Source organism: Lissotriton helveticus, chromosome 9, assembly GCF_964261635.1.
Source record: "Lissotriton helveticus chromosome 9, aLisHel1.1, whole genome shotgun sequence".
NCBI lineage: Eukaryota > Metazoa > Chordata > Amphibia > Caudata > Salamandridae > Lissotriton > Lissotriton helveticus.
Genome location: NC_136070.1, coordinates 691,776,240 through 691,793,278, shown reverse-complemented (window position 1 = coordinate 691,793,278; position 17,039 = coordinate 691,776,240). Strand labels below are relative to the sequence as shown.

At 43.0% G+C, this 17,039-nt stretch overlaps 1 protein-coding gene across 2 annotated transcripts in view; it reads left to right on the top strand.

The window, feature by feature from the left end:
* The window catches only part of DPP3 (dipeptidyl peptidase 3), a 468,907-nt gene that overhangs the window by 35,957 nt on the left and 415,911 nt on the right, over positions 1-17,039 (top strand). The gene's annotated exons all lie outside the window — the stretch shown is intronic.

Here is a 17,039-nt window from a genome sequence, read left to right as displayed (position 1 = left end):
AGTGTATTGCACTGGTTCCCTCACACGCCCAAAAATAAGATCACAAGTAAATTTAGTGATCTGGGCCTCCTCTTGGCCAAAAGAGAAATAACGAGGGTTTGGAAATCAAGAACGGGCCCCACATACAGGCGGTGGGTCAATGAGTTCCTGAAATGAGCAGCTAGTGAAAGTACACTCCGATATCAACTGGCTCGCCGTAAATCGGACATCAAAGCACTGGATGCAGCAGCTGCGTGGGAAGCGCTAGTACAGGCCTTGCGAGACAGCACGTCCCTAGGAGAAGAGAGTGCTCCTAACTTAGACGCTGAAACTCCCAAAAACACACAGGGTACATCTCTTATTTAGATACTTATTAACTCCTGACTGCATTCACAGATACAGACTAACAGAGAGCTCAGGCGTAGGTGGAGGGACTTTTGGGGGAGGGGGGGGTGGGAGGGGAGCTGGGTTGTTAAGTAGATACGGGGGGAGAAACATAAAAGCGGACAAGTGAATTCCTTGCGAGACGGCGGCAACTGTTAATGCGTTAATGGGATTGGTGTTTTATTGCTTGATCCCGCCCGACCTCCGGGTTGTGGGCTTAAAGGCCGTGTGCGAAGGCAAACGAACGATGATGGGCGCTGACGTCAGGGGAGCTGTGCCTACACAAATGTACCATGTATATCATAAGTCTGCAATACAAAACTGTTAAAAAAAAATAAAAATAATACATTTGACTTCGATTACACTTGGCAGTTTTAGGTGCCTATGTTAAGAGCATTTTGCCCAGGCTCCAGCCATTTTTCCTCCCTCTTGGATATATGAGGTTACTTAACTGCCAGAAATTGAAATGAGTTGTAACAGATATGCACTCGGAAATATAATCACAAAGCCATTTGTGTTTTTAACTTCAACTTACTCAAAGTTTTTACCAGTCTAAAAACCTTTTATTCATAGAATGTGGATTTCCACTTTTAAAAATAGTTACTCATACATACATACTCATATAGCTGTCTGTCATAGTATACCTTTACCAAGAGCTTAAAGGGACTTGCAGCCACCCACTGCTTACCATTGGTTGGATTTACAGTTACTCTCATGTTCATACTTCTTATTTCATAGCTTGCATTCTCCATTTTCTGTCTCTTCCTCCCCTGGAGCATTCCTGATTAACTTGTCATTCCATTGCTTTACTTTACAGCACAGCTTTATTCTGGTCTTAAGCACTCCATGAGAGGGCATATATGCTTCTGTTTCCTCCTCCATACTCTGTTGCTCCCTAGCGCCATTCTACCCTCCCCTCCTCTGATGCATTCAAAAAATTAATTTGCAGAATTTCCAAGGCCGAATTTTAATTTTGCGGATTTTACATCACAATATTTGTAGTAATTCTGTACTATATATATTTTGTATAATTACCTAAACACTCATTATACCCAACAAAAAAAAATATTGCACAATTTCTATAAAACAAGAAAACACATCTAGAGCTTAGGTCCTACCAATTATTTTTTTCATCACCAAAAAGACAAAGCTATCCGTACAGTTCCACTCAATTCAACTCCACACACACTTCCAATCTACACAAATAATTCGACACCAAACCACATAAATCAACTCAACAACATAATTACACAACACACCACATATATTCAATCCTCAACACAGAATTCCCCATCATGCCACAAAATTCAACAACACACCACATGAACGTCACTACATACCACTCCAAAACACAAAGTACCATTCCACATAATTCCATTTCATAACACACAATACCATTCCATATAATTCCAATACAATCAATACCACATAATTACTATGCACATAATTCCACTGCATACCATACCACATAATTCCACTACACAAATACACTAGACACCACACAATTCCACTCCCCACAATTCCACAACTAACAATTCCAATCCAAACCACATAATTCCACTCGACACCACAAACGTACACTTCATAACACAGGGCAAATGCATTCTCATTTACAACAGCAATAGCCCTACCTCAAGCAAATGCGAGACCTATTGCATTTCCAATGCTTGTTCTTTATGATGTGAAAGCTTGGTCTAAATATGTACGTATTCTTGCCAACACCTTTGCTCAGGGTGCTCCTATTCCTGAAGCTTGGAGAGATACTGAAGTGTTACGTATTTTTAAAAAGTGATAGGTCTCATCCAGGTAATTATAGGCCTAATTGATCATTCTCAGAAGGTTTTTAGTCGGTGTGTAATAGCAAAAATTCAGGACTGGATGGATGCAAATAGTATTTTGAGCACATTTCAAACAGGGTTTTAGAAAAGTGTTACAACAAATGACCAAGTCTTCTGCTTTCTGTTGATTTATTGGAAGGAAGTTGTGATCGAAAAATCGACAAGGGCAACCTCTATGTTGCCTTTGTCAATTTGAAATCCGCATTTGACTTTGGTTCCTCACTTGAAACGTTGGCAAGTTCTTAACACAATGGGAATGCCCACTGACCTCTTGTCTATTGTAGTTTGTCTACATTAAAAGAACTATACACAAATTCGCTGGGGCTCCCAGGAACAACTTACTGAGAGGATCCCGTATCAAGAGGTGTTCGTCAAGGGTGCTTTATGGCCCCTTCCATGTCTTCGCTGTACTTAAATGATATTCTTCACTGCTTAACAAGGTTCAACACTGATGCTCCCAATTTAGTAGGAGTGAGAAGCCCCTTTTTTTGCTCTTTGCGGAGGACTCTATGGTGATTCGAAGACCCCAAGTAAACTTCAAAAACAACTGACCCTTTTTGTTGAGTTTTGCCAGTTTAGGGGTCTTAAATTCAGTACTGCAAAGACCAAGGTAGTGTTTTTTAATCCACATAAATCTTTCAAATGACGGATAGTTTCTAAGGGGGCTCCTCTTGAGAGGGTACACTCCTTTTTAGTTCTCGCCTATGCAGCATGCATGCGTTGCATAGGAGACCTTTAGTAATTGATTCAGTTTTGGCCCCGAAACGTGGACACGTTGCATTGCTTTGAATGGCAACACGTGCACGTTTGGCGATTCCATTGCGGGAGTGAACTTTGAAACCATCTGTTTGTAATTAACAGATGGTTTCAAAGATCGCTCCCACAAGGGAAACAGGTGCAGGCCCCCTCCTCTCTCCCCTCCCCTGCTGCCTTCTCCTCTCCTCGTCAGCGCGAGGCGTGCACGCTTGTTTTTTCTTTTTTTTTTTTTTTTACAACGTGCCCAGTTCTGTTCCCATTGCCCATTTCTCCACAGCTTGTTTCCACTTATAGCGTTGTATAAATTAAATTGTACCGTCAAGAAGCGGGGATTCCCCCAAAACACCATGCTGGCTGCAAACATCAATGGGACCTCGCGGAATATGGCGAGGGCTCCCTGCACCCCAGGGTCATGGGTTACCCCCTGGCTTACGTGGTTCCTCCTGTTCTGTACTTTGTGTGCAGAGCAGGAGAGCTTGCATTGGTGTTGGCCATTTGAAAACTTTTTAGATGTATAGAAAACACCATTCGGTGCTCTTTTCCTAGATGCCGTTATATTGATGTCAAGTGAAAGTCAATAAAACCTCCAGAGTCCTTTCTGTGGCAGGGCTTTGAGACGTCGCTGTAACGCTCTGCTGGTGAGGCGATGCACTGAATGAAAAACCTCTTCGGTGGCTCCGCGGACGGGACACAGTGTTCCTGGCCCCTGGAGCCTGTGCTTGCATTCCTCTGCTCTCCGGGCCGCAGGGGTTAACGCGCTGGCAGCCCGTGAAGTGTTTGCAGTCACCGCCATCTACCCCTGCGCAGTGCCCTGTCATGCGGCTGCTGCTCGCCCCTCCGCCCGCCCTCCTGCAGTCTGGGCCGCGCGGACCACCCACCCCCCCTCCCCCCAAAACCCCTCTTCACCCCCTCCCCCCACCCACCCTTCCCCGATGACTGCATGAAATGCTCCGTTCCTGCGAGCGAGGGGGCTGGGGGCTCTGCTCACTGGGGCCCTGCACTAGGAGGAGTTTGGCAAGCAGCGCACTTGTAGCAGTAAAATGACACCATGCTTCTCTATTTTCTAATGAAATCCCCCGAGTGGAAGAGCAACAGGTGGGCGGAGGACACATGCTGGCATTTTGGAGTAGAAGGCAATACTATCCCTTATTGGCCCTCTGCCACTCCACTGTCTCCAATGGAGCCCCACCGTTCTCATTTTGCCCTACGGCATTACAGCCTGCTGCCGGGGGCTATACCAGCTGGTAAGGCCCTCTCTCCCAGTTATAGACCCAAACCACAAGCGAGGGCCTTCAAAGAGGGCAAACTTTACCGATTAGTGTGCCCTGGCGGATAAGGGCTACAATACTACTGGAACATTCCACCGTCTAAGAGTAGAAAGTTTTAATTACACAGGCGGAAACAGAACGAAAAACATTGGAATGTTGGCGCATGGGGGCCCATATCCTCCGTTATTGGCCCTTTCCCTCGCCGCATGCTATTGTCCTTATATAAAAGATCTGAAAACGTGTATGTGCCTGTAAAAGTCATTACAACGCTATAAAGTGGTAATCAGATGAGTCACCTGACATTAACCCTCATTTCATTCGAAGGGCTTCACAGGACTTGAAAACGAAGTTGCTCTTGTGGGTCTGACTCCGTCCCCTGCTTGGCACTGACCACCCACCAAGGGTTAATTGCGCAGAGCGAATCGACGTCAAGGTTTCCCAACCCATCCCTGTCACACTTGCATGCTGTTGTATGTGTCTTTGCAGCCTTTTTCCACTCTCGTTTTCCTTAAATGGCCTAGCCGTGCGCCGGACCTGGAAATGACCGAGGCACTCCCAGTTTAGTGTGCTGACTGTTTCCAGGGCCCACTAGCCTCTTGGAGGGAAGGTCCCCACATGTTGGGAACCCCCCCAATATCTGAGGAGGCACATCTGCGTCACACTGCACCCGGAAGGCTCCTTGGGCAGGCTCCCTGTCCCAAAATGTCCTCTCTTAGGCTTTGGTGAAGTGTCAGAAAGTAAAATGCAAACAGCAGCTCTGAAGATGGGGTGCATGTGAAGGTGAGGCCTAGCGCTAGAAGTCTGCAGGCCGGCTATCTTTGTGGGATTTGGGTGAGAGGTGCTATGTGAAGAGCCTTGGGTTCCTTAGATACTCTATGGCTGTGGCCTTTTAAGTGTAGAAAACATGAAAAATATAAGGCGGTCAGAGAAAAGCTATTATTGAATGCATTATGTTTAAAATGTTACTTTTGGTCTTGGAATATCATCCGTGATCTTTAACAGGCAACACTAATGTATTTTTGTCCTTGCCGAAATTTGCTTTCCTTTTGCTCACAACAGTAAAATAATAAGATGGGTATAGCCAATAGGTCTCGCCTTTGGACCTTGTAAGTGTTTAACCATGCAACAGTTAATCTTGTTGCACCAAGGACATTGTGCTGCATAACTGAATACTTATAAGGTTCCAAAAGCGAGACCTATTGGCTATGCCAATGCTTGTTTGATTTGGGAATCACTCTATCCACTACTATAATTTCAAACAAGCTTTATTCGGTTCAGTGAAACATAACCATAAAAGCATCCTAAAAATGTATACATATTTTCATATTTCACTATGTGCAATAAAACACAGAATACAGAAAAAGAAACACACAAGGCTAAAAAGAAGACCCCAAAGAACAGACCCTGTTGGCCATATACATTAAAGTGCTTTGTGCAAAAAGATCCAATTCATAGCATGATAAGAACTCTAACTTCATTGTTCAGCAAAGAAATATCAGTAGAATGCATTATAATTCTGGCACTTCGATACTCTATCTAAAAAAGGACCTAATATCTAAGATAAAATATGCTCAATGTATGTTTAAAAATCATATAAGTATTACTTCCCAAAAGTACCAAGTGCTAAATAGTGCAAGATTATTCAATTCAAAAGCTAGGCAATGGTTTTAATAACTTAATAGTACATCAAGGAATAAGGATAAAATACATTCCCTCTAAAAAAAATCCTATTTTGAGTGGGAAAGCGAGAAAGATAAGAATGCCAAATACATGAAATATATAGAATTTTACGGAACCTATTGGACAAAATATTGGCTCGTTTATCTGGATTCGCTTCATTGTGTTCATATACAAGGGCCTCGAGATGAGAATTACTATGTTGTATTTTAATTGACTTCTGAATAAAGATCACCACTGAATTATAGACCCTAATATTTGTTAGGCTACCAACATATTCAAAGGCTATATTATACGTAAAAAGTCTCTCCTTTAAAAATAGTGGTCGTAGGAGACTCTTCTAACATCTCTATAGAAACCACAGAAAAATATAAAATGCAATGTTGTTTGATCTGATTTCCCGTTGCATGTGCACTGTGGAAGATTATGATTCCACTTGCCCATCGTTGGGAAAACTATTAAAAAATGGACTAAACCCATTCTCAGTCTTGTGGGATAAAATCTGTGTTTTGTGTTTGTAATCTGCAGTAAATAAAAAGGCATCCCTTGCCCAGATATCCAGCAAACCTTGGTCGTTGGTTCCTGGATTGCATTTACATCCCTGAGCCAGTTCCGTGATTCCATTAGTTTATTCTTCAACTCTTTTTTTTTTTCCGTTGTCCAGTATTTGAGAGGGATTTTTAAGATCAGTATTTATAGTACATTCATTTAAACGTTTTTTTAAACATAAACTAACCATGGTATTTTACTTCCTTGGTCATGGGCAACACACTATATCTTGGAAGCGCCATGCTGTTAAGTGAGTGATTCAGCACAAACAGGTTAGTGGGGGCTATTTTAAAGGAACATCGAACTTCTTGTAGTATGCTGATGCACCAGATCTCAGGAATTAATTTGGGAAAGGGATTGGGTTCTGCCCTTTATGGGGCAAAATTATGGGGTTTTCACTAATTTTAATATAATTTCAGTCTGACAATAAATTTGAGATCTATTGCCCAACTCCCTCAAAGCACTCTCATATTTCCTTTATCCTTAGATATGGGCATGAAAAGGGTTGTGGGCAAATATAGATTGTGCCCATTACTATTCTAGAGGTGCTTATGGTCTGCCCCTGAGCTAACTCACTATGCTTCTGACCTCCAGGATGTTATGGTTTCAGATCACTTACACAAAATCAGTTGGCTTAGTAACATCAAGCAGTCATTAACTTCTAATCGCTTGGGAGAATTATGGGAGAATCCACGGGGAAGTTTATCCTTTCCAAGGAAACCCTGAAAAAACACTACAGGGCACGAATTGTGGCCTATGAATCCCGTAAGGTAGCCAGTGCCACCTTGGCTGATGGTTTCCTTGTTTTTTAAATCGTAGTAGGACATTATGACCGCAGTATTTGATAGAAAGCAGTATTTCCAGTTTCAAGTGGGTATTCTCCCACTAAAATAATTTACTTTTAAATGGGTAGCATCTGAATCTATCATTTCTTCTTCTAGGGAAACTGTTTCTCATGTCCTCTTTGTATTCCCTGCCTATGCCCGTGCGCAACATACCTGGCTGTCACATTTTTTAGGCATCTGGGTACAAGTAGTCATGTTGCAGCACAGCGCATATTAAAAACTGACTGTCAACCATTATATGCTTGTGCATTGACTAAATATTTGTGTGCTATGCGGCTGGGTTCGGTGCAAGGTCTCCACCCTACACTCGAGAGCAGCTGCTTCTTAAAATAAATATTTAGCATTTTGTACTTTATTTTTGCTACCGATTGAGTGTGGTGGGCTAGATATGGTTGGGGTGCTTTGTGTTTATTGTATGATCTTTTGGGGGGAGGGTGGTCAGATTTGTTTGGGATGGTGTGATTTTCCAAATATTTAAGCTAATTGTTTTTAACTGTTTATCATATTTTATTATTGAATTGACTTTTTTCAATCTTTTCATTGTATGCTTATTTTTTTGTGGTACAAACGTTTATGGCTTGGTAATCCGAAATAAAGTAATTTTGACTTGACATGACATTGTCAACAGTGCATCAAGCGAATATCAAATCGGAAGCTAATAACAGTTTCAGAGTATCAAAAGCAATTGGCTCATTTAGTCCAAATTATACAAGCACTGTAAAAAACTAACTACACTCATCAAGTGTTGTATTCTTGTATAATAGAAGGGCTCTTTTAATTCAGATAAATTACATCTGAGCATAGACAAGCTGTTTAAGGAGACCAAAAAATACAGAAATGTAAACCAACGTAACAAGCATGGAGGAAATAATGAATAGAAAAAGGTCAGAAAGTGGATCCTGTCACATGTCTAGGGGATATTATCATTTGACACGTTCAGATATATACCAAAGTTTAGGTAGGAGTGGGCCTTATTATGCCCGAAAGAGATGAAGTGCTTGTATGTGGGTGTGGCAGGAGAAGAGCTTGAGTCCTCATGAAAGGAATTGTACGAGGAGTCCCCATATATAATCAAAACCTTTTCAGAGTATCGGCCAAGATGTCGGTCATACGTTCCATTGTAAGGGCCTACCAAAGTCGGCCGTGTCATTGAGACTTGGAGGGAGTCTCAGGTGTGTTCCATGCTGCGGCTAGGACCCCATTGGCTGCTCCTAAAGAGAGCCAACAGTCACCCAAAGTTTGCCGCTTGAGGGAAGGGTCCCAGGGGCCCAAGAGCACAAATTCTGGATTACTTGGGATCAGGTAAACCAATATCTTTTATATGGGATAAGATTTCGGTCCAATAAGGCCGTATGGTTGGACAGTGTCACCAGGTATGCCAAAAGTCTCCCAAAGGTCCACACCCCCTACAGCACTGGTCTGATATATTTGGGGAAGATTTTCAGAAGTGTCTACGGATGTAGGTAGCAGTCCTATAAGGTTTTGTAGTGTGCCTTGCGTAAACCAATGGAGTGATTAAATCTAGAAATATCATGGCACCTGTGCTTGGTTTAGATTCTGATCCCTAGTGTCTGCTTCCAAACAACATGTGAGTCTGCAAATGGTGGACAACAGGAGCACAAAGAGGAAGGAAATACATCCTGGGATGCCCCAGCAGTCTGCACAAACTGTTCTATAGGGAATGAATCTCTAGTGGCATCTAATCTTAATGGTGGTTGTATTACCCAGTGTCTTAATTGGGTGTAGTGATACATTTTGAACTTAAGCAAATTTAAGTCACACAGCAGTTCTCAAATGTCAGGATGTCCCATCCATGAGCTAAATCTGAAACAGACATCCCCCTTCCCGACAACCCTCAAATTGACCCTGGAAGAGTGCTAGTTGAGAGGAACAGACAATACGGTCGAGGTGTACATGTAGGTCTTGTGTGTGAGAATAAAAGTAAACCCCTTTCCTCCTCGTTGCACTGACACCATATGTCTACTAGTACCCATTGATGGAGCAAGTTGCTCAGGTGTTTGGCGTTGGAGTGTGTTGGACGTTAAGGGATAGGAGTTCTGTACCCCTTCCTAACTCAAGTTGTCATTTATGTATTCTTGAACCTGATGGACCTTGCTGTTGCTTTTAGGCAGCTCCATTATGGTTCCCCAATGGCTTCAGTATCTACAGCCAGAAATCAAGGCTTTGTGTTTGATAGGAAGTTCTCCCTTTCCACGCAGATCAATTCTTTGGATTTTTGTTTAGTTCTGGCATTAGCCAAGATCTTTTTGACTTTACTAAAATAATATGTATAACATACTCCTAGGGGCGTTCAGCCAGCTTTCCCTCTATTGGTCTGTTATTGTGTTAATATTTTTCTTCCACCCAATACAGCATACAGCATTGGGCAACGGGTCTGCTCACTTAAGCAGTTAGGTAACTTTGCTGTGAGTGACAACATTCTGCTCGTTCACAAAGAGCCCATTCGTATCCAAATTAAGTCCCTGCTTTTACTATGGCAATGTGTGCTTTTTGAGACCAACAAGAACATTTTTGATATTAGCAATTTTTTTTAAATAGATTGATGAGGTCTTCGCTTCCCCAGCAAGTGTTGCAAAACCATGACAAATCAGAACAAGCTTTGACCAATCCAAAAAAGTCGCTGGCCAACACCAGTCTAATTGGCTTTGCCTGTTTACTACGTGTGTTCCAACTTCACCTATTAAAGAATATCTTTCGATTTATTTCAATTTAATAAAACTTTATTTGCAAATATAAAAGTGAAAACAAAGCTTATAACAAATGCTACACTAAGACTAAATTAGCTAAAAAAAAAAAAAACTATGCAGCCCATCACAAGCACCTAAATTACATTCTCAGATCAGAATATATTTCTTAGGGAACTTCATCTCTTCCACAAACTCTCATCCATAACCATAAAAAATATAGAGCATTTCTGACCCACTCTGCACCTAATTAATAAATAGGCTGCTCTATCAAGGAGGAATGACTTTATCCTGGAGGGGCTACTCCGCTCTACCTGGGATGACTCTTGGTGGCCCACAGCGCTCAGAACTCCTCCACACACCCACGGACCATGCACAAAACCTCAGCATCATCCTGCACTCCTCGTTCTCAATGAACCGCCAAATCCACACTGTTTCGTCGTCCTGCTTCCATAAGCTCTGCCTGCTTCATAAGATCTTCAAGTAGATCCCCACCAAGTCCAGGAAAACGGTCACCCATGTGCTCGTCCGCAGCAGACTCGACTACAGCAAAACTTTGTACGCCAGCACCACCCAAAAACTCCAGAAAAAACTGCAGGACATCCAGAACGCCTCTGCCAGACTCCTCTTGAACATCCCACGTTGCAACCACATCACCGGCCACCTCAGAGACATCCACTGGCTATCTGTCAGCAAAAGAATCACCTTCTAGTTTCTCATGCACGGGTGCCAAGCCCCCACAGCCCCGGACCTGCATACATCAACCACCGCCTCTCCTCCTACACTCCCACCAGACATCTCAGCTCCACTCACCTGACCCTGCCACCATGTCATGGATCCTCAAGACCACAGCTGGAGGAAGATCCGTCTTCTACCTTGCTGCGAAAACCCGGAACTCCCTGCCTCTGCACCTCAGGCAATCACCATCGTTGCCGCAATTCAGGAAGGATCGCTAGACCAGACTCTTCGACTGAACCCCAGACCCCTCACTCCTCACTTTGTGCCTTGAGACACTCACGGGTGAGTAGACTTGCTCCATAAGATTACTGATGCATTGATTTATATCCCCGAAAAAAATGACAGAACTTTCAATAATTACCTAAGAACAGAGACTGCACCTTCCGCACATTGTATGTTATCCTCAACATACCATTTCATCATGCACTGGTGTAACCTGTCTGACACTTATGTAAGGTTCGGGCAGCTTTAACATAGGCAACAGCTATTGCGCATATTTCCTTGGACAGAAGCACTTGTAAAATTGTTAAAGTAAGCCTACAATTTCTGAGGTTATTTTTGAGTCTAAGTGGTTTAAAAGTCCAACCCTCATAAACGTACAGCACAGGTTAACGTATATTCTGCTTTGCAGTGACAATCCATCACAAGGACATCGGGCATGGATGGACAACCACTTGTTAATTTTAGGGAATTATGCCATGATTTTAATCAAGTTAAATTGGAAGTGGGTCAATCAAAATCTCACTAAACGATGTTCCCTACACCAGATAAGGTTGTAGACCTTTATAACACTCGCTACTTTAGCTGGTAAAGGTCATGGGTTTCTTATTTTCAATCTTTAACCGGACTGTCTAAAAAACAAACATTTTCTCCATACATTTAAGAGCTTCTATACTGATCCTTTGGAGCTTCTGAGCATCATCAGTCTGGTCTATCCAACCCACTACATGAAAAAAATTACATTGCTCAATCTAGAGATGTTATAAGCATAATTAAGTCGGAGGCTGCCTAAAATAATGGCTCTGTTTAGAATCGCCTCCTATTGGGTCCAAACTATATATTAAAACAGAGGGAGAAGAGGAATTGAATCTTCTAAAAAGCTCAAACCCACTTCATGATGGATCAAATATCAAGAATTTGATAGGGGAGGGGGAACTTCAAGAATTGTCTGTTGTGTGCAATGATGCAATTGAGGGTTGCTCTTTTCACAATGCCTTAGTGCATAGCCTTGTCGGGCTGCTGCTAGGTAGCGCCTACTCTTTTGGGGAATTTAAATATGTATGAAATGCTTATTTCAACCTCTTTCTGAAACCATCTTTCTTGGAGTTTGGGGAAAAGGAATGATCAAAAAAAAAGGGGATTCGCTGTTCGCTTTCTTCTTCGATTTTTGTGGGAGAGTAAGGCTCAACATTAGAAGGGCATGAAAGCATATGCAACAGAAGTACAGTGGTGTACATTCTTGGGCAATCGCCTATTTCTGGAAATCCGAAGGATAAGATTCTGGTGATCCCCAGGTTTTTGAAGGGTGGGCTTAGCTTGCATTGTAGCATGATGCATGTATGTTAATTTCCACTGACCGGTCTCTCCTTTGTGTCCTTGATTTACCCTCCCAGACCTGCTCACTCACACCAACCTGTGTCTTGCCAGCAAAACTGTACTTGTAGTACTCCTCGCAGGTATTTGGTAAGCTGCTCAAGAGAACAAGAAGCTCACTACATAATGTATGGTACCTTGCAGGCATCGCATTATAAGTCTTACATGATAAACTCCACCTTCATTGCTTCCGAGGTCAGCAAATTAATTCAGGTTACATTGGTATTATAAATTCTCTTATTTATAGCACTTATAATTAGCCGAAGTAGGACATGAAGTGCTAAATAAAAACATTCTTATTACTTGTCTGAGGATGCTACTGGTGTACTCTTTCTTTGTGATAAACTAACTTTTCAATGGTAAGTTGTTAGTATCTTTGTAATGCATTACAAGTTCTCCCAAGGTGGCTTTAGTAGATGTAAACTGGGGCATATGAGGCACGAAAGCCTGTTGAAAGGGAGTTGTTGGGACGGAAAAGCCGTGCACTGCATGGTTAAAGACGTGCCCACCAACCCGGAATCTTCAACTGTACTGTTGTCTGTATCCCTGATGCTGATTTATTTTGTCCTACGCGGACACTGATCATGAATGCACGCTGTGGCATAGGCCTGTCTCCGATTTGCGGTCTTTTTGCACAGCGAGTGGCACACCAAGTGATACCCTCAAAGTGGTGGAAGGCTACTGCCTTCACCAGGAGTTTAGCGACGCGAGCGGGTGGTGCCAGCATACTGTGTAGTCATCAGCAGTAGCCAATAGGAGCTTTTTACCCTGTGCCTCTGGAGTGAGGCCTAAAGGTTAATTTACCTTTTTAAAAGGTCTGCTGCTGTGTGCCTTAACTTAGCTTACATCAGGTGATGTGAAGTGCTGCACAGCAAGCGGAGGAGTATTGACTCTGCGCTTGGTGTATATGTCCCTGGGAAGGGTACAGGGCAAAGTTAGAGCAGTGCTGTGTAGTATGTGTGGTTAGTGGATGTACTGGGATATGTATGCCTGAGAGGGATACATTACATGAGCAAAGTAGTTCTGTGCATTGTGTAACACAATGAAAGCACCTATATGGGTGCTTTCGTGAAGTACAATACATGAAGGGTGAAGTGTTGCGTAGCACCCACATAGTAAGTGCATGTGTTTGCAAATAGCACATCCTGGTACAGTATAGAAAAAAGCTTTGGTGCTGAACAGTGTGTGCAGGCTGAATGTGAGTACTACATGTAGGTGTACTTGTAATGGTACAATGCTTAAAGGAAGCAATGCTGGAACAGTAAGTGTGCTGGAAATGTACCCTGAGTAAGTGTGTCTGAAATTGAAACACTGCATGGAAGACCATGGGTTCCATTTTCGGATACCCAGGCCTGCCTGGTGAAAACATGAGTAGAGGAACCTCCCCAGACAGATGTGTTTGTTGCTGCATTCCTGTGAGCTCCCGAGACACACTGGAGGAAGGTACCCTCCCTTTACACTTCAAAAGGTTGCATTTTGATTCAGTGATAAATCACATGGAAGGGGCTTGGACAAATCTCTGGGAAGGAGATGGGGCTGATATGGGAATCATAAAAGGTAGGGATGAGATCCTGGGATTAACCTTTTGATACACATATCACTGTGGCTGACATCCAGGCGTGAACTTGGGTCAAGACCATGAATTGGGCTGTGGGTTAATCGGCTTCAGAGTAGTGCCTTCTGTGACAGACATTCTTTCAAGGAGAAAGAAAGAGAAGCACATACTTCAAAAGACACAGAACTCCCACCATAAAACTTCAAAGACTTATACGCCAAATGACATTTTGGTGTCTTGAGATGGACTAAAAGAAGAGGCGGTTGAGACCCCAAAACGTTGTCATCTGTCAAGCAGTCAGACAGGCTGTACGAGGAGGGAAAGCTCGGCAAGTCTTCTGCCTTTGAACTGGACTGGGGTAAAGGGCTGCTGGGTGAGAGAACATCACCATGGAAACCAAAGATCAATTATCCTGGAGCACCAGCACATTCTTGCTTGCCAAGACCAATGTGCCCTATGAGGAAGATGATGGCGTTGGAGGGAACAAGGTCCAGTAGGGAGCCCTACTGAGGTCTCTCTCTGCGAGGTGTGAGGACTCAGCTGTGCATCGATTTGGCTGTAGCTCAAGTACAGAGGTGTAGGTTCGGTGACAACCCCCCTCCCATATGCCAGAAGAGGCAGCGATGGCGATGTGCTGGACTTTCCATACCCATATCGCTGCGCTGACCCCGTATGCCAGGACGGGCTGCTGGAACCAACATAGCCAAGAAGTTTCAGGCCGTCGCCTGAGGAAAAGACTGAGACTGTGTTCTGTGGGTCAAGCCCACACAGTGAGAGAACTGCCGCATACGAACTCCAGAGAACCCTACTGACTACATTGATTCTTTACTGAAGAAAGAAATCCCAACTCTCTTCCACCATTCCCCCCCCCCCCCAACTTAATTGATCATGGCTGGGGAAGCTCAACTTACTGCATTTCCGTGAGCTAGGAGCTGCTCTGATTACTGGAAGATTCCAGCAGCCCCGCTCAGGTGAGAGCCTTCAAGCTGGGTGTTGCCACGTGGGCGACGAGCAATCAGTCTTCTCGAAGTCTTGAGGGTGTTCGGGCTGAGGTCACTGGCTGCTGAATGCTTCTGTGCTACAGGAGGGGGTAAGACTTGAGCCTGTTGGATCCCAGTGGACTCGCTGCAAACAGTGCTGCGGCATCATAGGCACTCTTGACTTCGAAATGAAATACTACTTTTAATTCTAAAAACCAGTTTTTGACTCGTCATTGATTTATTGTTCATACAGTTTGCATGTTGAATTATGAGTCATGTTCACTTACCTGCATCTACAATACCTCCCACCCCGAGAGCCTTTGCTCTTTGCTTAGTACATCCGCAGATACCTTTGAGACTCAAGCTCAGAAGGGGTACTTTTCAGATCAGAATGCTTGAGAGTTTGAAAGTGATAGGCAGGGTGCGGAGGAGATCTGCGCCCAGCGCCGATGCCCTCGCATTGAGGTAGCCAAGCGCTTTTGCTTTATAAATAATAGTATTATTATTTGGACTAGTTTTTCAGAATCTATAGTAGGTCGGGTTCCCTGGACATTAAGAGCAAAAAGCCTCCCTGATTGGGCCCAGTAGCCAAGCGTGCCCCGTTGCCCTTGAAAGGGTTTCTGACAGAATTGCATTGCGGTAAGCTCTCAGAGCACCCCTGAGCAGAAGAAAGCCCCCATAAAATGACTTGTGATAAGGGAAATACTCATTAAAGTAAAGCAGCATATCCTGCTCATGGGGCTTTTGCCATCCATGTTAAAAGAAATACTACATTGGGTGTAATCCAACCACTCAGCGGTGACGTATAGATCGCTTGTGAACAATATGCCAAAATCAATCTTCAAATGGGTAAACAATATTGAATGAATACATTCAAGTATGTCAGTACATATGCATTATGTTACAACTAGGCGATCAAAGTTGTGAGGTTATGGCCCATAGAAACTATAAGGCACTCCGATCTACACTCTGAAGTAATTAACAATTGTTAGGAGAGGGGCAGATACCGCTTACAAGAATATTTGTTCTTGAAATTACACCTCCAGAGCTAGTGAATATTTGATAAATGATTTACTAGACCTATTGAAAAAGCAAAGTGCTGTAGGGGCGAAGCATACATCAATAATAATTAACATAATGAGTTCAAGCATTTTCTTGTGCTGCAGAGCCATGTCACCAACAAGACCTCAATACACACAAAGGCGCCTGACCCTTGAGGCGCCTTTGTGTGTATTGAGTATCTTGTTGTGGGGGACGCTGCCCAAGAGGTCTATAAATATGCCCTAGGACCCTAAGTAAATTAGTTGTTTTCGACCAACAAGACCTCTACAGGATATATATATATATATATATATATATATATATATATATATATATATATATATATATATATGAGAGAAAACAATCCTACTTCAATGAAGAAGAGGCACGTACACGAGGCATGCATGGATCAGGCTTCTTTATTGATGTTTGGGTCTCCCACGACCCTGCAGTAAAAGAGAGACGCGTTTCGCCTGCGCATATATATATATCTATATCTCAATCGATCTTTAAAAAGGTAAACTAATATATTAGTATTTGATAAAAAAAATAGTTTTTTAAAATGCTGATAATTGTTTCTTCTTACTCCCATCTCCACTTACCTAAGTAAACTTAAAATAACTATAAGAAAATGTTAACAAATGTTACACAGCTGAGCTTACCCCAAAATGAAACCCATGCTACCTAATTACTCCAATGACAATGAAATCCTGTACACAGTTACCCCTTTTACATTCTTGTTGCAAATAGCAATTCTGGGGAGAGGGGCTGGCCTAACGGCTAAGGCGCTCGACCTCGGATCTGGGTTCGAGTCTCGGTAACGACGCCAAAAACCCTCTGTGATTCTGGGCAAATCACTTAATCTCCCCGTGCCTAAAATGAAAGTGTGTCCTCATGTAACGTAACTGGTGCTATGTAAAGCGCTCTGATAACTGATTCAGTTCGGTTCTAGTTCGCGCTATATAATACTCTGCAAAAAAAAAAAAAGATTGGTTTAAATGAGTTTGGTACTGTTAAGTATTGGTTAGGACATGATCACACCATTGGGTAAAGCAGTAGGTTGTGTGCATTACAGTTCCCTCTGGGTGTGGGCGGTTTGTCATTGAGCAGCTGTTGACATGTACCTTATTC